Source organism: Pogona vitticeps, chromosome 13 (assembly GCF_051106095.1).
Source record: "Pogona vitticeps strain Pit_001003342236 chromosome 13, PviZW2.1, whole genome shotgun sequence".
Lineage (NCBI taxonomy): Eukaryota > Metazoa > Chordata > Lepidosauria > Squamata > Agamidae > Pogona > Pogona vitticeps.
The window spans coordinates 16,203,431-16,223,791 of record NC_135795.1 but is presented as its reverse complement, the minus strand read 5'-3'; the positions used below and the strand labels follow the sequence as shown (position 1 = coordinate 16,223,791).

At 46.1% G+C, this 20,361-nt stretch overlaps 2 long non-coding RNA genes across 6 annotated transcripts in view; both read right to left on the bottom strand.

Moving 5' to 3' along the window:
• Positions 1 to 5: 5 nt before the first annotated feature.
• LOC144584675 (uncharacterized) overlaps positions 6 to 20,361 on the bottom strand; it is a 46,828-nt gene continuing 26,472 nt past the window's right edge. The window contains exons 2-4 of one of the 5 annotated variants that reach the window (XR_013539080.1): positions 9,822 to 9,978; positions 6,192 to 6,282; positions 6 to 1,653 (exon numbers count right to left, since the gene is read on the bottom strand). This is a non-coding gene — a long non-coding RNA (uncharacterized LOC144584675). Of the gene's footprint in view, positions 1,654 to 6,191; positions 6,283 to 8,832; positions 9,979 to 15,831; positions 16,047 to 16,142; positions 16,306 to 16,408; positions 16,813 to 20,361 lie in introns of those variants that run through there. The other 4 variants (XR_013539081.1, XR_013539082.1, XR_013539079.1 and 1 more) reach the window with 4 other exon arrangements.
• On the bottom strand, positions 12,767 to 15,108 carry LOC140702548 (uncharacterized). Its single transcript, XR_012081753.2, has 2 exons — positions 13,776 to 15,108; positions 12,767 to 13,108 (listed from the first exon to the last, which is right to left on the bottom strand). It is a non-coding gene; the product is annotated as an uncharacterized LOC140702548 (long non-coding RNA).

The window sequence follows — 20,361 nt, the reverse complement described above, 5'->3', positions numbered from 1 at the left end:
GATTATTTGTGTGACATTATCATGCATCTGTTGCATCTTAATGATTTCTTCTGTGTGCCCCTAGGCACCTTTCTAGATCGTCTGTCAGGTTAAGAGAGGTTTGAGAAACCATGGTCTAATGGGTGACATAAAGAACTGAAAATGCACCTCAGAGACCAACAGACAGTTGGAAGCCATTTTAAGGGCAAGCCCTCAGATCAAGGACAGCATAAATTTAAAAACTGGGAAGGGAAAGGAGAAAAATCTCCTAGTTTTGAACAAAAAGCTGTCAGGTGGTTTTCTTGTGGAGAAACAGGCCACTTTAAAACGCAATGTGTTAAGAATAGAGGTTTTGGGCAACAAAAAGAGAATTTGAATTTGCCTAAGAAGGTAAATCGCATAGAGCAGAATGAGGCCCTCACAGGGGCAGATGAAGTGGGCGCCATAGCAACCGCAGTTAGTGCTAGAGCAAAGAACCCAGAACAACAAGAACCACTCCCAATAGCTCAAATTTGCCAGGGTTATTTGATTGAAAGTAACCAGGAACATGTCAAGAGTGCTTTAGGGAATACTCATTCCCAGAAAGAAAATAAAGAAATGTCTGAGGAAAAATTTGAGTCCTCTGATGTAATAATAGGAGGGAATAATGAAATAGTTGATTTGGTGACAATGAAAAATCCAAATGAAAGAATATTTAAACAGGAGCAAGAAACTGATCCAACATTAGAACAGTGCTTTAAATCGATTAGTAAAGATCCAGTATCACCGGAGAACCCTGAGAGATACTCTGAGGCAAAAGACCTTTTATATAGGGAGATTTTGATAAACCCCAGGAGAAAAGGGGAGAGCCTACAGAAATTACTAGTGGTTCCTTCCAAATACAGAAAGGAAATAATAGAAAAAGGACACACAGACACCTTATCTGGACATTTAGGTATTGCAGAAACTAAGCAAACAATATCTCAGAAGTATTATTGGCCAAAAATGGGAAAAGAGATAAAAGAATTCTGTCGAGCTTGTGTCACATGTCAGAGAAAAAGAAATAGTGAGGATAAGGCAAATAGGGAGGACAGGAATAGGGATGATTATAAAAATTATATGGAAGATATTGATAAGATTTTTATTCAACTGAGACAGGAACACACTGAACAACAGAAACAGGAACACAGAGAGGTGTCAGAACTTAGAACGAATGAGGACGAGGTGAAACTTCTGCTCCTCCACCTCCTGGTGAGGGAAGGTCCGTTTCGGACAGGAGGGCACGGCCGCTGGTGCTGGTGGCGGCCCCACTTGGAACTCGAGTGCCTGGGGGAGTTACGTTTTGGTGTATAATTTGCACATTTGAAGCCCAATCTTCACCAGACTCGAAGGGATTGTAGAGAAGAGCCAGAGGAAGCTTCCCAGCCTTGGGAGGGAGGGAGGGAGAGAGAGGGGGGGTTGGAGGGAGGGAGGGAGGGAGGGACGGAGAGACCTTTCCCAATCTGCATCAGCCTCTCATCATGCCCCAGCACCCTCCCCGCCCATTTGATCTTACTCACTGTGGTCTCTTCTGGTTAGTGATGCAGGAAAAATGACTGGTCAGATAGAACAAGTTGGTTTTCCAGAACTTTCTGATCTTGTCCTCACCAGACCCCAAGAAATTTTCGAAGGCAGTCTGAAAGCCGATGTCCTAACCTGGGAAGGGGTTTAAAAGGATTAAGGATAAATCAAGTGGTGACCGTATAAGATATCATGTCAGCCTTCTAGTTACTTTTGGATAAGATTGAGAAAGAGAGAGAGAGAGTGGTTGTTGTGGGTTTTTCGGGCTTCTTGGCCGTGTTCTGAAAGTGGTTCTTCCTGATGTTTTGCCAGTCTCTGTCCTCTGCATCTTCAGAGGACAGCAACCTGTGCTCTGGAGCAACCTGTCCTCTGAAGATGCCGGCCACAGAGACTGGCGAAACGTCAGGAAGAACCACTTTCAGAACACGGCCAAGAAGCCCGAAAAACCCAGAACAACCAGTAGATCCCGGCCGTGAAAGCATTCGCGAATACACACACACACACACAGAGAGAGCTTTCCCAATCTGCATCAGCCTCCCATCATGCCCCAGCACACTCCCCGGCCACCACGTGGAGCTGCCATGCCAGGAGAGTAAACCATCCAGGACATCACCATCAAACTGGGACCCCCTGCTCTGCCAACAAAGAGGCCTCAGTAAGTTTGAGACCCGCCATATTCAGGTCTCTTCCTGGAGGCGAATAGCAGTGCAGCATTTATTGAATATTTATTTACTTATAGCAGCACAGCATTTATTGAAATGGTTGGTTGGTTGGACGGTTGATTAAACATCTGCGTATAGACCATACTACTCAGTTCCATGCAATTCAAGGGGTAAATGTACTTCTGAAGAAAAAGGTTTTTTTAAAAAACACACACACACATAACAATGCCAGTAACAAGCAACTGGGATCTTGGAAATATAACTAAACACTTCCTAAAAGTAACTTCACAGGCTTTGATCTGTCCATAAAGAGAGAGTTGGAAAGCTAGAGAGGTAGGTACACAGAAGCCTATCCCTGCAGCGGTGGATTGACATTACTGTCCAAAATGAAATAGGTTGTTAATCTTGTTCTCTGGAAGCAAATCACAATGGAAGATTGACTGAGGAGAAGCAGAAATCCTTTCACCTGCATGCAGAGATGTTTCAACTCATCCTGTGCTTTTTCCCATTTCCTATGGGTCCCATCACCTCCTGGGAAATAAAAGGGGAAGACATGGAGGCAGTGACAGATTTTATTTTCCTGGGCTCCATGATCACTACAGATGGAGACAGCAGCCATGAAATTAAAAGATGCCTGCTTCTTGGGAGGAAAGCGATGACAATTCTTGACAGCATCTTAAAAAGCAGAGACATGACCTTGCCAACAAAAGTCCGAAGAGTCAAAGCTATGGTTTTTCCTGTAGTGATGTATGGAAGTGAGAGCTGGACCATAAAGAAGGCTGACTGCAGAAGAATTGATGCCTTTGAATTGTGGTGCTGAAGGAGGCTCTTGAGAGTCCCTTGGACTGCAAGGAGAACAAACCTATCAATTCTAAAGGAAATCAACCCTGAGTGCTCACTGGAAGGACAGATCCTGAAGCTGAGGCTCCAATACTTTGGCCATCTCATGAGAAGAGAAGACTCCTTGGAAAAGACCTTAATGTTGGGAAAGTGTGACGGCAAGAGGAGAAGGGGACGACTGAGGATGAGATGGCTGGACAGTGTCACCGAAGCAACCAACATGAATCTGACCCAACTCCGGGAGGCAGAGGAAGATAAGAGGGCCTGGTGTGCTCTGGTCCATGGGGTCACGAAGAGTCAGACACGACTAAACGACTAAATGAAACAAAATGAAACGGACATTCAAAGTAGCATGCTTCCCTTTCTTTCTGGAACTATCTCAATGTATCTGCCAGCCAGCCAGAAATAAATAAGAAATCATGCTGCATTTTTGTGTTTCTTTGAATTTGGTGACTGTTACAGCCAGCTATGATGTCTCCTGTCCTTCAAGGTTTTGGAGGGAGTTTAACATCCAATAGTGGGAGGAAGGCGGGACATCAGTGGGTGGAGCTGGGATGGATATATATTGGGGAAAGTGTGTCATGAGGGAGTTCTGTTTTAAGTTCTGCTGGAGCAGTTCTTTATTGAGTTTTGTGGAGTTCTGTGTGAGCTCTGTGTTCTGTATGAACAAACATTTAGAGTCTGTTTATGCTAGTGCCTTGATTTAAATAGTCTCTTGTTTTATTTGTTTACCAATCCAAGTGTGTACCAATCAATAAATTTTAGTTCTTTTGTTTTTGAAATCCATTCCTATCTGTGTGACTCATTATAGGGAATGGTTGGTGGCAGTCTACCTGAAATGTGAGAGAGTGTTGATGTAGTGTAACAGGCCTCCTTGGTGAAATAGAGAAGGAGGTTGTTACATGATAAAGTGGTGCCAGCGTTGTGGGATTCGAAAAGATCCAGTGAAGCCGTGGCTGTGTTGTGCCCAGAGCAGGGGGTTAGTCAGGGAAGTCTGAGTGAAGGTGTGGGTTACCTTCTAGGACGTGTCTCACGGGGAGAACGTCTAGTAGAGGCGCGCTGAAACTCAGACTGGGGACTAAAGATAGGGAAGCTCTGAGGAGACATTTTGGCGGGAAAAGTGTCCCAAAAGGGCAGAGGCTGTGGTGTGGCTGGCCTGTCCTGAGTTTGTGTAACTCTGAGGGGGCAGAGCAGAAGCCAGGAGACAGCTACGCTGAGGGAACTTTCCATTTTGGACAGCAAGCCTAAAAAAAAGAGAGGCAGAGCTGTATATTTTACGATTGGTACCACAGACAGAGAAAAAGAAATTTTACTCTGTTTATTAAGAGGCCTAGCTGGAGGCTGAAGCCTGGCAACAGTAGCTAGCTTGCCAGTGCTGGTAGAGCAGTAACTGTAGAACAGACCCACTGACAGGAAAAAAGTGTGCCTTTTAAAATCAAGGCCTGTAAGTTGGAACAGAAGCCTGAGGGAAAATTATGCCTCTAACCCGCAGTCAGGTTGTGGAAATGGGGGACCAGGAAGACCCAACACTAGTGGATAATGGGTCTGAGGATGATTTTGGCTCTGTGCAAGAGGAAGAATCCTCTAGAGGAGATTTATCAGATCTCAGAAATTTGGAATTAGCACAAAAACATGAATACAGAATGAAAAGATTAGAAATCAGAAGAAAAGAAAGAGATGAAATCAAACAGGCAGAGGCAGTTGCCAGGAAAAGGGAAATAGCCATGAGGATGAAAGTGATGGAACTGAAACACCAAATTAGAATGGTACAATTAGAATTGGATTTCCTAAATAAGTTTATTAACAATTTATCAGTTGAAGAAATGTCAAAGAAAGAAAAGTATGAGGTTCAGGTCAGGCAAAGTGAGCAGGATCTTGAAAAATATAAGCAGCAAAAAGACATTAAATTAAAAGAAATCAGAGCTAAAACTGAAGAAAAAGTAAAGAAGATAAAAACTAGGGCTGAGGAAGAAATTTCACAAATCAAGGCTGAGTTTGAGGCTAAGCAAAAAGAACTAGATTTGAAAATAAATGCGGTAGAATTGCAGCTAAAAAAGGAACAAATGAAATTATCAGCCCAAAATAAAAGTGCCAATAATGATTCAAATCCTGAGAGAAACATATCTAAATCTGCTGAATGTATGAAAGTGGAACAAAACTCATGTAATTCTGAGGGAAAATACAGGGGGAAAACATGGGACCCTAAGTACTCCAAAGGGCAAGTCCAGAGCCCGCCAAAAATGGTCAGCCATTTTGTGGAAAAGCAGTCAGATCATGGCCAGCCTAAGAAACAGATTTTGGAGGGAAAAGAAATTTCTCCTCAGAAAGTGAAGTTAAAGGAGGCCCAGTCTGTATATTGTATTCAGAACAGCCAGATAATGCCAGCTGAAGTGAATGCAGTCAGAAACACTCTCCTGAGATGCATTGTTCCACCCACTGTGGGGAGTGAAAGAATCCTGTCTCTGCAGCTCCACTCATCAGCAGGACCAGTAACCCTCATTAGTGCATATGCACCAACACTGTCATCCACTACAGAAGTGAAAGACAAATTCTACGTCGATCTGGCAGCTACTATTAAAAAAGTCCCTGAAAGAGAGTCACTATTCACTTAAAATTTGCCCAAGATAAATTATGCCCTGCTCACTAGTATGTGTGTCATTGCTCGCCATGAACAGCCACCATTAGGTTCACACAGCAGATGCTAATTGCCTGCCGCCTGGTTCATTTCGTTCTGTGTGATGAATTGTGATTGCTAATGAGGCCAGACTCATTGACTGATATCTGAAATTGTTGACAGACCGATGATCCTAATCCTTTACCGATGTCCATTGTATGTATTCCCAGCTGGTCTTTGGACCATGTCTAATAACCATATATTCATATTCATACTTTACATGGTCAGAATAGGATAGTCAGTCTAAGATCTGAGGAAGTGGACTTGAGTCACGAAATCTCAAAATATAGCAATTTGTCTAGTAGTAGGGGTTGTTTGCTTCTTTTCTCTGGTGTCTTTGTAGAGACTAGCACGGATACTTCTACAAAAACTACCAAGTCGAAGAAGTGTTGCTAATGCGGACTCCTTTGGACCAGGCTATGAATCGACACATCCTTGTCAGCAATAACGTCTCCTGGAAAGGGTGCTAGAGATAAAAGTGATCCATCTGTACTTACACGCTCAGCATAAACAGGACCCTGGGTTCTCAGAGGGACCAATTCTGCCCGTGGTCGAAGCCAGGCATTAAGCAGATAGTGGTTGGCTGACCTGTCAAAAAAATAAATAAGTGGTATAATAAATAAGCTGTGTTGATGCTCACCCTGAGTCATTCTCGGAATTTTTCCCCCCACAACTGTTGAAGATGGATTTGCTTTGCAAAACTCCTGCACTTTATATAAAATGCTCTTTATGCTAAGATAATAACAATCTTGTGTGCTTTTTAACACTGGGCATCAGTGGAAGGGGACTTTTAGAACCTGAAAGGATTGTCTGCTTTTTTAGCAACCTGCTGCTGAAGTTCTTTTTCTCATTTCTGGCTTGTCAATACCCTCTTCCTGTTTCTTTGTTTGTTTGTTTGCTTGCTTGCTTGCTTGCTTGCTTCACTTCCGTTGTTCATTATTCTCTCCCTCTCTCTCTCCTTTCCTGACCTCTGAGAATGCAGAAAACATGCAAGTGTCTCTGCCAAGGGTGGCGAACCTATTTTTTCTTATTTTTCTTTTGACTGTAACTATAGACAGCCACTGTAAGTAAACATACTTTTTTCCCTTTCACTTAAAATGTAGGTTTAGACCATATTTGTGAATGTCACTGGTGAGTAGAGAAAAGCCTGAACTTTGGTTCGGGTGTTTGTGCAGGTTCATACACACAACATCACAGATGCTGCACATTTCCTTCCCCCACCTCCCTAGCTGGATCCCCCACTCACCAGCAGGTATGCACTCCTCTCCTCCTCCTCGTCAACTGTTTCACCAGTCTCCAGCAGGAGCACAGGCTTCCCTGCTCCACCTCCTTGGCTGATTGCCCACTTAGACAAGGAAGCAGGACAGGCAAACCCTGTGTTCCTGCCAAGGACTGGTTGAACAGCTTTGACTGCTGAATGGGTCAGTGGCCAGGGAGATGGGGAAAGGGAATGTGCCACACTCGTGGTGCCACATGAACACATTGGCACAAACCTCCCAACCGAGGTCCATGCCCATCTCTACTGGTGAGTCATACATAGTCAATGACTGGATTAGAAAGACCATTGATTGGACTTCCGGCTTGACGCCGCGACGGGACAGCAGGAGGAGGACAGAATTGTCCCCTGGGCTGAATTCTGACCTGTTTGGGACACCCTACGGTGTCGGAACCACCCTGGAGAGGTGGTGAACTGGGGCAGAAGCCTGTTGATCACGGGGGAGATGGCGGTCACCCCTGGTCGATCCAGGAAACTCTCTAATCAGCCAACGGGCAGAAACAAGCAATTTTTTTTTCTTGCAAGTTGTCGGCAGCAGACTAATAAGAAACAACAATCAAACTATGAAACAACAGCATCACTACGGGTGAGATAACTAATTGCTTGTGATTACCCCTGGAGAATACAATTCCTATATACAGGAAAAGGAACCTTCTATCACTCTCATGAATCATTAGCGGCAGATAATCTGGAGAGAGGGATAGCTGATATGAAGAAATAATTTGAAGATTAATTAATGGGATATTAACTACTGTACTCATTCAAATACACTTAAAATACTTTAAGAACATTATAATTTGGCGTTATAGTTATTACTAGATAAGTTTTGACTCATGTTTTGTCTATTTGAAGTCTTTTGGCATAACGCCTAGGAACACTGATCTTGAACACTCCACTCCTGTTTAAGGCTTGGGAACCTGTTTATTTCTCTTTGCCTTTTTTTATGCCTGGCTGGATAAATTAACCCTAAAGTGGATTTTTCTTTAAACGGTACCTTGGGCCAAAGTGAACCTTTTGGAACTATCTCCAGAGACTTGGAATCTCAGTTTTGGCCGATGCAGAAATGTGGGAATTGGGCTACCAGGATATGGATACAAACACGGAATTGCTTTTGAACCTTGATCCAGGCTTATTTAGCCAAACTAGATCTTCTGAAACAGCCCTGGGAGCTGGAAGAAACTCTCATATGATTTGGGGAGAAATGGATGCTATGAGACTCTTGCTTTCTGTTCTTCTAAGGTGTGGTCCGCATTGATGCCTTCAAAGGCTGGCCTTTTTACCAGGGCTGTCTCTTCATACACTATGAATCGACGCTATCCCCAAAAGACAATACGAGGAATGAGAAGAACAACGTCGCTACGAACTGCAGACCACCCGAGTTGAAAAATGACAAATATTTATTCAACCAGTTCTACATTTCTACAAAGCCACAGGAAACATCATGCCCAAAAGAGACAGCTAAGAGCTCAGGAATGTGTAGGGAAGTGAATGTGACCCTAAAATGCACGATCAAAAGAGGTGTAAGGTATCTCCAAGAGCATTTTATGAGTGAGAAAATTCAGCCTGAAGTGAACCATGAGCGCATTTGCAGTCTGAATAATCTCTTCTACACCCAGAAGACATTCCAAAAGAGGTCCATATTTGTGTTGGCTCCCTTCCTGACATTCCTCAGGGGCCCCACTGTTGTACCTGATGAGCTGTCAATAAATGTAAGGGAGACCCCAAGTAAAAGATACGTCCCTCTGGAGATGGTGATTCCTCCTGATAAACATTCAGACCGGACCAAGTGGAGAGATAAAATTAACTGTCTGATGTGGAAGTTAAACGGGGGCTGCTATAAGTCATAAGGAAACAACACAGAGTTCTAACAAATAAATTTTAATCAGAGATTTATAGGGTCTGGACATGAACATTTTCACCTCCTAAACTCAAACAGAATTGGTATTGTGAAAGAAGAGCAGAGGTCGGAGAACCTTTTTTTAAAAAAAAGCTATAGCTACAGAAATCCCTGGTCTCGGGCATTCTGAGAATTGTGTAATGGAAAAACTAACTTCTCTCAACTGTGAGGAGGAGCAGAAAGGAATACTGGCCTGTTACTACTTCAAACTACTACGTCTGTTACAACTTTGACCCAACATGACTAAACAACAAACTACTTCAAAACAGAATGAACTGTCAATTTACATATCTGTATTTATTTTAGTCATTGTACAATGCCTTGTGATTTTTATTGGGTGAAAGGTGGGATATACTGTAAACTAAGAAACTAACCAACAAGTAAATAAATATTTTGGGGGGAAGTGGGGGAAGGACAGCAATGAAAACAAGTAATGATATTAATAACAACAATAAAATAATTATTGGTGAACAGGAATAATAAAAACATTTGAATGTTAATAATGAATAGTAATAATAACAGCGGTAAGAAGAACATGAAGAATACTGTCATTGTATTCTCGAAGGCTTTTATGGTTGGTATCCGATGGTACTAGGTATTTTGGGCTGTCTGGCCATGTTCTTGAAGATTTTCTTCCTAACATTTTGCCTGTCTCTGTGGCCAGCATCTTCAGAGGACAGGAGTCAGAACTGACTGTGCTCTGAAGATGCTGGCCGCAGAGACTAGCGAAACATTAGGAAGAAAAACCTCAAGAACATGGCCAGATAGCCCGAAAAACCTACAACAACCAATATTGTCGTTGTTTTCACGTTGTTTTTGCATTTGTGGTGCTGGCTGGATAGCTCAATGCTTTAGGTATCTGGTTGTGAGTTCAGTTCTCCCACTGTGATTCCCCACAGCATTTCATCTCCCCAGTGTGGGTTCTGAGATGTGTGGTCAGGTGACCGCTCTTACTGAAACTCTTTCCACATTCCATGCATTTATATGGTTTCTCCCCAGTGTGAGTTCTTTGATGTGAACTCAGTGTACTCCTCTGACTGAAACTCAATCCACATTCCATGCATTTATACGGCTTTTCATCTGGGTGGATTCCCGTTGTCCTCTTCATTACCTGATGGAGAGGGAAAAAAGAGATGAAAGAGGAGTGTAACATAAAAGAAATACCTTATTTGTTTGGATGAGTCCAAATCCCCAGGGCCAGATGAACTGTATCCATGGATATTGAAGGAAAGGGCTGAAGAAATTACAGAAGCCCTGTCTAATATTCTCTTGTTGTCAGGGGAGATGGGTGATCAGCCAGGCAGGTCACACACACACACACACACACACACACACACACAAAGGAGGTCCTTCTGAAGAGTCCCCTTCAAACACCTCAGGGGGAGGGGGAGGGGGTCCGAAATAGCCTCAGGGTGGCAGGCCAGGCACCTGGGGGGGGTGAAGGGAGGGGAGCCTTTTACAGATGGGACGGCTCTGAATGGCCAGCCTCTTCCTTGCAGCCAGGAGAGATGGCCAGAGGGGGATCCTCTCCTGTGTGTGGGGGGGGGAGGTCTCCTTTCTGCCTCTGCCCCCAAACCCCTGGCCTTCCTGGGCCTCTTCACACACACACACACAAACACACACACACACACACACACGAAGGAGGTCCTTCTGAAGAGTCCCCTTCAAACACCTCAGGGGGAAGGGGAGAGGGGTCCAGAAGCGCCTCAGGCCAGGCACCTCGGGGGGGAAGAGGAGGGAGGGAGCCCCATGCCCCCCCAGGAGACCCCCCCTCTTCTTCCCCAAACAGCCCCACTTCTGGGAGACCCTAGAGTGTCGCCCCCTCTTTTCAACCCCCTCCCTTCCTCCTGCACCCCATAGCCCGCTTCCCACCTGGGGGGGAGAGGCTTGGGAGGGAGAAAAAGGCACCCCCTCTGCCACCCCCCCAAGGCAACTCTGCCAAGATCTGAGGAAAGCTGAGGAGGACCCACCGAGACAGGCCACCGAGTCTGGGCTCAAACCACCGCTTTGACAGTTAACGGGTTTTTCCAGAAGGTTCCAGAAGGGAAAGAGGGGAGGGGGGAGGAGGAGCAAGAGGGGCGGAACCTCAAGGGGTGTTGCAGAAATTTATTTATTTATTTATTTATTTGATTTTTTCCCCGCCCCTCTAGACCCTCTAGAGGAGAGGGGAGACTTAGAATTTGCTAATAGAGAGCTCCAGGGTTCTTCCTTGAACCACCACCACAGCAGCAACAACAAAAATCTTGGTATCACATCCATCTAAGTTTATGTCACTGAAAATTAATTTTAAAATAATTTTTGAAATAGCTTGCTCCTACACGAGACCCCCCCCAAAGTCACACAGATTTGCCACACAGATTTTCATAAACATATATGAAAAAAAGGTTTTTATTGAAATATATAACTGGTTAACATGAGATTACACTTATATTATAATAACAATAACAATAATAAAACAACAACAATAATAATAACTACTACTACAACAATAATAACAATAACAACAACAATAACAATAACAGACTAGAAGTCTGTATTCCCTGCGCCTCTCAGGTGCAGGCGCAGGGAGATGGGCTGGACTGCCCCAGCGGGGGGCCACAGGAGAGCGTCTGGCGTGTCCGGATCCAGTCCCCTCTTCTCTGCGTGTAGCAGTATGCAGGGGCAGCGCCTGTCCTGGGATCCGGAGTCCAACCCCAGCCTTTCAGTTGATTTCCCTTACCTGTCGAATCTGGAGCTCAGGCACTCCTCAGAAGTAGAGGTGGATGCTGCAGAACAGAGAGAAAGAACACAGCATCATGATGCTGCTACTCATGATGGCTGGATGCAATCTCTCGTTGCACCGCAGGGCCTTTGATCTCAGCCAGCAGGTTCCACTGGGCAGATCAGAACCTTGGGCTGTCGTGAGCCACCCTGGCCACCTTCCATTCGCCTGATGCCGGATCAGGGAGGCACAGGATGCCTCCCCAGCAGCCACGCCTGGGTGGAAAGGGGGGGGGGAAGACACCTCATGGGTGAGACGGGGGGTGTCACAAGGAGGCAGCACCACCCTTTGGTTCCCTTCGCCTCCACAGAGAGCAGAATCTTCTGAGGAAGCGTCAGGAAAAGAGAGGAAGCCCGAAGCCCTCGCCCCATTTTTACGAAAGGGCAGAGGCTAGAGCACGGCTCCCTATCCATCCTGGCTCCTTCCAGAACGAATGGACAACATCTCCCATGGTCCCTGCTTGCTAGGGGCAATGGCGATTTAGAGCAGCATCCCCGGAGGGTGTGGAGATCAGCACCGACTGACTCCTAGCTCGCAAGCGGCAGCAGATAAGCCCCAGACCAACGCACCGGGAAAGCCACTTAACGTGGCCTTGACAGGATCTGGTACCTGGCACAGGGAGAGTGTAGCAGGCAGGCGACCGACGAGCGAGGACCACATCTTGCTCTCCCAGCTCCGGGTTCGAATCGACCTCAGCTGGAGGCCGCCGACCCGTCGCTCTCCGACAGGCGAGCCAGTTTCCCAGCGACAGCAACAGAAGCCGAAAAACTGGCAATTTTTTAAACTTCAGAATATCCTACGAAAACCACGATGGCCTAGTTTTTCACTGGAAAACCCTGGTGCATCTGTACTACACATTTCTCTCACGCTTGTGATACCATTTAAATTGTCATGGTTCCATCCTAAGGAACCTTGGCATTGGTGGTTTGATGACGTACTTAGCATTTGCTAATAGAGAGCTCCAGTGTTCTTCCTTGAACCACCACCACAGCAGCAACAACAAAAATCTTGGTATCACATCCATCTAAGTTTATGTCACTGAAAATTAATTTTAAAATAATTTTTGAAATAGCTTGCTCCTACACGAGACCCCCCCCCCAAGTCACACAGATTTGCCACACAGATTTTCATAAACATATATGAAAAAAAGGTTTTTATTGAAATATATAACTGGTTAACATGAGACTACACTTATATTATAATAACAATAACAATAATAAAACAACAACAACAACAACAATAACTACTACAACAACAATAATAACAATAACAACAACAACAACAATAACAGTTTAAAAGTCTGTATTCCCTGCGCCTCTCAGGTGAAGGCGCAGGGAGATGGGCTGGACCGCCCCAGCGGGGGGGGGGCACAGGAGAGCCTCCGGCGTGTCCGGATCCAGTCCCCTCTTCTCTGCGTGTAGAGAAGCGCCTGTCCTGGGATCCGGAGCCTTTCAGTTGACCGTCGGAAGGGAACTCATAGCTGCAAAAGAAAGAAAGAAAGAAGCACTTGATATGTTGCGGGGGCAAAGAAGCAAGAAGCATTTCCAAAATGTGTCCCTCCTTCACAGGGGTTGGATTCCCTTCCAGGGTCCATCCCAGCAAGGCAGTTCTAAGATGATGGTGATGATTAAAAAATACCAGGCTCGGTCAATCAAAACTATAAAAGCGTTGACTTTTATCGTTTTGACTGTTTCAGTCCATCAAAACCATAAAAGCATTGACTGGTATTACAAAACAGACACACATTTTAAACTGAAGTATCCGTTAAATATCAGTGCAGTATGTACCCTATTTTTTTGTTCCTGCTGTTCTGATGGTGGTATTGCTGAGATATGCAACTGCTTATTAATAAATACTTTGTGAACTTTCTTATATTGTTCCCAAAGCCTGAATGACTACAGGGACCACGGAAGTGTGTTCTGTATTGTTAGTTTTTCCAGTTCTTTATTTTCAACTCTGGCATCCCCTGGAATTGCATTGTCAGTGATCTGGACCTTAACTCTGCTGCCCTGGGGCTTCTACACCCTTATTCATCCCTTATGTGTCGATTATTTTTTTGCTCAGGTGGGCTAACAAGGGGGGGGTCGTCTCTTCTTCTCTTTAAACACTTCCTCCCCCCCCCGAAAGAGTGGGAAGGTTTCCCTTACCTGTCGAATCTGGAGCTCAGGCACTCCCCAGAAGTAGAGGTGGATGCTGCAGAACAGAGAGAAAGAACACAGCAGGCAGGCGACCAACGAGCGAGGACCAAATCTTGCTCTGGGTTTGACTCCACCTCAGCTCGAGGCCGTCGACCCGTCGCTCTCCAATTTCCCAGCCTCGACCAGAGAATTCTCAGCAGTCCAGATAAACAAGCGAGCAGGAGACGGCGGGACAGGCAGGAAGCTCCAGATGCCGGTGGGAGGAAGGTGTTCACGAACCTCTATGTCAAGCTGGCTCCCAGGACTTGCTCGGCGTTCGCATCCCAGTCAGAGTCTTCCCAGGGCTGCTCCTCCAGGCTGGCGAAGAGGTCCCCCAGATCTCTGCTCTGGAGCTCTGGTGCCTGGCCAGGGTCTTTATCCAAGAACAGAGAACCGAGGATCAAACTTAGGTACGCGAACCTTACGGCATCTGCCATGGTCGCATACTGTACCCAAGTGTGCCAGGCAAGGAGGCCAGGGGGGGGTTCCTCCAAAATGTTGGCCAGGCTTCAGTGATGTCACAATGAGGGGTAGGATGGTGGCAGGCCTTTCCTCCAAAATTTTGGCCAGGCTTCAGTGATGTCACAATGAGGGGTTGGATGGGTCCCCCACCCACTCACCCACCCTAAGGGGGGGAAACTGCTGCCTATTTTATTCAGGTTGAACTGAAACCCAGAGCAGATCCACTGCTCCCTAAAGTCAGAGTCACCCATCAGCTTCCACTTTACGTTCCTCTTGTCACTGGCAACTGAGACGAAGTGGAGCCATTTGGCCAGATGCCCAACTCCATTTTGCTATGGCACCAGCCTCCCAGATGATTCGACAAGAGGGAACATGACCTGTGCAAAATAAATTTTATGGACATATGAGAACTCGCAAATGGAGATGACGGCAACAGCGCCCTTTGTCTCTTTTTTCTTCTGTAGAGTTTGGCAATCACAGGAGTTATTTTTGGCTAAGCTTCAGTGGCACATTTTGGCGTGGGATTCTATTCCCTTTGTCTTCCTGCTGCAACCTCTGATGAGCTAAAAAGGCTGCTTCAGGGGGTATCCCAGTCCTCCAAAGCTGGTTTTTAGGGTTTCAGGGAGAAGGAAGGAAGACCCTGAATTCTATTAGGAAGATGCAGAATCTAGTGGAAATGTACCCTTGGAATTTAGCCCTCGTTTCCGACAGAAGTCTGACCTGGCTTGAACTGGGCCAGAGAACTATGGGAGAGACGGGGTGTGGATGGTCCGTCTTGGCCAAGCCACAAAGCTTAAGCTATGCTTTTTGGGATTGTTAAGCCTTGGCACCCGGCAGGTTCCTCTTTCCCCTTGTTCCACAGCCTAACAAAGACCTCAAGAGGAGATCCCGGGGTGGGGGTGGGGAGTCTCCGGCATCACCTCCATCGAAGGAACCCATCAGCTTAACATGAGCTAATAAGCTACAAAACCACAGCACTTTTTTTTCAGTGAGCTGATCCTCTGACCATATGGCAGCCAGGACGACAAGAGTTGTAAAAACGCAAATCCCAGAGCGATATGTATAAATGGAAACACCGAGAGAGCAAGCGAAAGAGACACAATCTGGGCCACTAAAAAATCCAAGGCCCTCAAAAATATTGCTCTTTGTTCCACTGGAAGGTGGCTGGGTGAGTTGCCTTTTCTTTTCACCAGGGCCGTCTTAGAGGACGAGATGCCATCTCCTACTTCTGTCTCCAAGCCATCCTGTCTTTGGTTAGGATGTTGTCTGGCTCTTCTCAAATGCAATTTAATTTGAAAATCCCAGTGGATTTGTTCCATTAGAAATTCTCACTTGTCAAACACACACACACACACACACACACACACACACACACACAGTTTCCCAGCTTTCAGAGTCATTAAGAAAATCAATACAAGAACAAAGGGCAGCATTCTCCCCCACACTGTGCAAAATCAGACTTCCCCCACTGATATGTCCAACCCAGTCTGTGTCTTCTTTTTCTCTGCAACTCCAGCCACACATGCAACATCCATTAGATGGAAACATGGGTCTATGAATTCACCATTCCAGCTGGATAGATAGAGCACGACATTTCTCTCCCTCTTCCACACTTTCAATTAACAGGTGAAGCGTAGGGTCCTCTGTGATGCCTGGACCAAAAGGCCAGATTCAGATCCCAATAAAATTCTCCAGAGCTACATCCCTTGGCCAAGTCCATCAGCAGCAAGGTTGTGAAGTTAACTCACTTCTCCGGTCCAGGGCGGAAAGGCAGGGCACCTGCATGCACAACAGACAAATACACACAACTATCAGGAGCATCCTGCTGTGCTCGCCTAGCAAGTTTAGCTCACCTTATCTAATCAGGAGACTAACCGCAAGACACAGGAACGTAGCCTTCTAAGCTCAGGGGCATCTGCGATAGGAGCACAGATCCTTTCTAGATTTCTCACCCAGTCACAGCTACTCAGAAAGTCTTGGGCTGCCTTACTGAGCCAACAGCTCAGAGAACAAGACTGGAAATGTCATCTCTCTCCGCCCCCCCTTTTTTTTTTACTACAATGTAGTCCAAAAAAGCAACAGCTCCAGCTTCACCAGGAAGGAAGAGGTCTGGATTCCCTCTGAAAAATGGGCACACACACCCTCCTGTCACCTCTGATGTACCAGCGATGACGCCTGCTAATTATTACGTCTGATCTTCTCTCCAGCAGGAAGAATGCCTTGAGGGAAGCTGTGGCTATAGATCGAGGCTGCGGGAGGAGGAGAGAGAGGTCAGGAGTGCCGTGTCTGAGAAGTGGAACAGCTTCATGAACAAATCAATACAGGCCGGCCGGCCAGCCGGCCGTTCTCCAGGGACCTGACATGACGCTCTTACGTACATTGCACAATTTAATCAGGGATGCTCGCAGCTTCCCAGTCCGTCCGAGAAGTTGGAGTCTCCAAAACCTCTATGCAGGACAGCTGCACTGGGGTCTGATACCATGTGAACTGCCCCAGTTCCCCTCCAATTCTCCCACTGTGTCTCGAGAAGGGGTGTTTGAGCCGCCCATGTTGGCAAACATACTGACGTCCCGGGACCCCGGCAGTTAATTGCCGTACCCACCTCCCCTCCGATTGCGACGTGCATTGCATAACTAGGACTGGGGTTTTGTCTGACGTGAGATTTGTGTCACGTACACATTGCATAACCCAGGATTTGCATTCTGTGACTGTGTGGTGCACACTCTGCGACCAGGGGATTAGCAGTAGATTTACCAGAGTATGTGCACAATACAGATCAGTCCCACTCTCACGGGCCCATTGCTCTGGAATTCTGGGATTTGTAGTTTCATTGGGTTGCTGGATGGCTCAGGGGTTGAGGTCTCTGCTTGCAGAGCCAGAAGTTGGGAGTTCGATTCCCCCACGGGGCCTCCTTGACAGGGGGTGGACTGGATGATCCAGAGGGTCCCTTCCAGCTCTGCAGTTCTAAGATTATCACTTTTATATTTATATGGCATACTTTCTGCAGGGGGCTCTCAGCAAAACGTAACAAATATAATAACACTTAAAGATTCCATCTATAGAGGTGAGAGATCATGGGATCCCATTATCCCATTCCCTGCTGTTTTTAAAATGGGTTTTAGCATTGATTCTGTTATTTTTAATTTAATTCTTTGGATATCTTGGGAGTATTACTCCCATGATTCCACAGTCAGCACCGACTCAATTCAGGTGATTGTCGGGTGGGATTTTCTTAACAGGGAGGAGAAAAGGTTCCCTTTCTCTTCCCTGCGCCCAGGAAAGGAAACCAGTCCCACCCCTTCTGAGAAAAGCCAGCTAGAAATGAAAGAGGAGGAAGGCAGGCAGGTGGGTCTCCAGTTATCTCTCCGCTCTTTTTCCGGAGAAAAGAAGGTGCCTGCACCCTAGGAATGCCAAGGTACGGGTGTCAGACACGACTTGAGACTGGATGCAGAAAATACACCTGCTTGGTTGGGTACTTCCGGGCCAAAACAAGGCAGGTAATAATTTACTTTTATTAGCACCCTGGCGAACGGAAATGATCTGCTACGACAGGGTGGTGAAACTACTGAGATGTTTTTCACCCCAACATCCTCCCCATGCAGACTCTTGCTGTCCGAGCAAGGAGAGGGACAGAAGGGACAGGAGGCAGAAGCTGAACTCTATAGTTCATGGAAATTTCAGCTACAGACCTTTTAAGCACCCACCGTTAAGGAATATGTCTGGCTTGAGACATGATCATCATCCCCTTCCTGTCCCATCTGCCCAGAGCCACTAACACACCCATTGAGGAGCTCAGCTTCCCCATCACCTTCCTCTTTGCTAAGGATCTTGAAATCTGAATCTGAAAGGGGCACATCAGCAAGAGATAGGTTTTCACTCCCTGCCCAGGTGGTGACTGAGAAATCCCACCCAGGGAAGATGGGTTGGCTTGCTCACTGATGTAGGCAGGGATGGATTGGATCCATTTCTTTCTCCTGTTTTTTTTTAAGTCATGTCCAGGGGATTGTAATCCAGGTCTACCGAATCTTAGTCTAAACACTAAAGCATGCTTGTTATTTTCCCAGGAATGGGTGTGATGCTGAGCACGAAAGTTACTAGTTAGTAATAAATATTACTGGTAATTCATTCATTTTCTCTCTCCTTTTTTTGTAATAACCAGAGGCATTTGCAAAGGTGTTGTCATCTCAATGTTTGTCTGCCTGCCTCAACTTTGTGACATCACAAGAGCCAGTCCCCTCTCCCATCCACTAGCCTCAGGTTTTGGCCTTCAAATCTCAGGATGTTACTGGCCTGGGGATGCTTACAAAAACCATCTCAGTACATGCTTCTCAGTACATATAAATAGCAGATTCTCAGTACATGAATCTCCTCTTTCTCTTGTCCTGCTTCCTTCCTGCTGCCCCTTCTCTTAGTTTAAATCTACAGTGATGCCTCGCTAGACAGTTACCCCGCATGACAGTTTTTCCACTAGACATTGACTTTTTGCAATCCCTATAGCGATTCGCAAAACAGTGATTCCTATGGGAGAATTTCGCTGGACAATGTTTGGTCCCTGCTTCGCAAACCGATTTTTCCTAGACGATAATTTGCTTTTCACTAGACAATGATTTTGCTAGACAGCGATTTCAGTGGAATGGATTATCGTCAAGCGAGGCACCACTGTAGATTTTTTTTCTCCCTAGGGGAAGATTTCGAATCGCTTTCTCTCTCCTTCTCCATAAAACTCTACATCCACCAGAGACCCTAAAATTGAAGCACTCACTCTGTGCACACGGACAGATGCTCCTCTTTCCATGGCTGCAGCTCTCAGGCCAAGAATCAAAGATGATCCTTCTCTGGAACATCTGCCCGGCACCAAGTGCTATTATTAAAACTAGTTTAGAAGGTCCCCTCTTATCCTTTCTTCTAATCACAAACTCTCTGAGTCTCAGTTCTCATGGAGAGAAAAGGATACTTTCCCCTGCCTGACAGGGAGGCCTTGGAAGAACTGAGAATAAATTATTTTAAGAACTGCTGGAGAGCACCGGAATTGAGGTCTCTGGCTGCAGAGCCAGAGGCTGGGAATTCAGTTCCCCCTCTGTGTCTCCTTGACGGGGTCTGGACTCGGTGATCCATAGGGTCCCCTCCAGCTCTGCCGTTCTAAGAGGGTGAGGATGATGATGATGGCTGAGCTGAGACCGCTGGGTTTCAATACAGAGAGCAAAAGATTAAGTTTCATAGCTCTCTCTCTCCAGTGACTGATTTGCAAGAATATTGCCTCTCAGGATGTGGACGGTAACCCATGGAAAATCACTGTGCAATAAATAAACAGCAGCAGCGACGGGAACCTCTAGGGCATTTCATGAATTGCCCAAGCATGACTCCGGGCTGTAATTAGGTCCTTTCTGCCTCTGCTTCCTGAGCGGTCGGTATCTACCTCCCTGTGTAGGCGTCAGAAAGATGTGCAGACCCACTGCGGGGCCGCCCACGCTGCCTGTGTTTGGAGGAGGTGGCCATGCTGGAAAGGCTAGTTCCAAGCGGAGCCCCAGCTCATGATCTGGGGCCCAAACGCAAGCACATGGTCTCTGCTGTTGTTTTTTTCCTTTCATTGGTAAAAATTGGGGAGGGAGGGTTTGCATCATCCTAGATTTCGATTTACAAAACAGGCCGAGAGGCCCACCATCTCAGATTAATGGCATTAAAAAAAAAAACAGGCCAAAAAAGCGGAGAGGAGAAGACGTTAGGAAGAGTTCCGTTGCTGTCAATGGGAACAAATATGAAGATGCGGCTGGAAGAACAGAGGAAGCCTCCAGACTGAACGTCGCCAACATTTTGCTGTCAAGGCTCCTCCACCCAACACATCCATTTGTCAACAAGCAAGAATCTTCCCTGTACAAAGCTGGAAAGGAGAAAAACTCACCCTTGGAAATAACGTGTTGGAAATGACCTTGCTCCCTGTAATAAATTAATCTTTTTTTTCCAGGGGGCTTTTCAAAAGCTCAGAGTGACATCCATGGTTTGCCTGATTGCCATTGTTTTTTAAATTCTCACAACAGTCTTAACAAGTTGGCTAGGCTAAAGGAGTATAACTGAATCAAGGTCCCCATTCATTTTT